The sequence below is a fragment of the Orycteropus afer genome, unplaced genomic scaffold (genome assembly GCF_000298275.1).
Source record: "Orycteropus afer afer isolate SDZICR_OR568_19922 unplaced genomic scaffold, OryAfe1.0 scaffold00083, whole genome shotgun sequence".
Classification (NCBI taxonomy): domain Eukaryota; kingdom Metazoa; phylum Chordata; class Mammalia; order Tubulidentata; family Orycteropodidae; genus Orycteropus; species Orycteropus afer.
Window position 1 is genome coordinate 9,337,884 of NW_006921670.1, and position 1,260 is coordinate 9,339,143.

Sequence of the window (1,260 nt, forward strand, 5' to 3'; positions counted from 1 at the left end):
GACTGATAACCAGAAGGATGGAAGTTCAAACCTACCAGCCACTCCTCAGAAGGAAGGTTGGGAAATCTATTTCTGTAGAGAGAAAACCCACCTCAGAAACCCAAAGAGGGGTTGCTATGAGTCAAACCAACTCGATGGCAGTGAGTGAGCACTTATCAGAGAGGAGCCGTGGGACGGTGGCTGAGTGCTTGGCCTCTCACCAAAAGGTGGTGCTTCAAACCCACCAGCTTCTCTGCAAGAGAAAAGACCTGGCCACATGTTTCTGTGAAGATCACAGCCTGGGAAACCCTATGGGGCAGCTTTACCCGGTCACATGGGGTAGCCATGTGTCAAAATGGACTCAGCAGTACCCACCGACACTCTGAAATCTCTCACTGGATGCGAAACGTTCACGGGCAGGACCATTTCCGATTTATTCGTATGCTCAGTGCCTGGCTTTGGGTCCAGCACATAGTAGGTGCTCAATAACCACTTAATGCCAATACACTAAGTTCCAAAATACAAACAAATTAGCCAACTATGGTTATATGGAGTTTCCAAAAAAAGAGAAAGAAAATGGCTGTAACAGTGCCACAGACAAACTATGACCCAAGTTCAATGCTGACCACGATCCCAAGTCTGCTGACCTGTAATTTACTGAGTGGTGAAAAGTAAACGAGACTTTCAGTGCTCATTCGGACAGTGGGAAGGAGTCAGACGCTCGCTCCTCTCACCGACTGCACCATTCCTCTCACTGGGCCGCTCTGAGTGCCAACCGCATACCGTACCTGAGCCAACACGTCTTGAAACTGTTCCCTCGTCAGAGGCAGCAGGAAGGTGGTGAGAGCCCTCCTCAGTTCGCTCTTCGACACCGTCAGGTTCCGATCAGGATCCAGCAGCTGAAAGGCTTTTTTCAACTCATCCCCTCTGTCAGTAATTTTTTGAAACAAAATCCGTTTAACATCTAGGGAGGACAGTGTTGGATTTGCAAAAGCTGTGGCTATAAGAGATACAGGTATTTATTAAACATGTTTCAAGCCAAGATACTGGAAACTGCTGCACTGTTTAAAAAGTGACTCAGTTAAGCTGCTACAACAATCATTTCTTCTATGTATTGAGGTTCACATGTCTAACTGTTCACGCCTTGCAACGGAAACGCCAGTCATTCTTCACTTTCCAGACTCTCATCAATAACACTGTTGTGTTGCTGTGTGCCACTGAGTCGGACCCGACTCATAGTGACCCCTCCTTGGGTTTCTGAGGCAGTATCACTACGGAAGT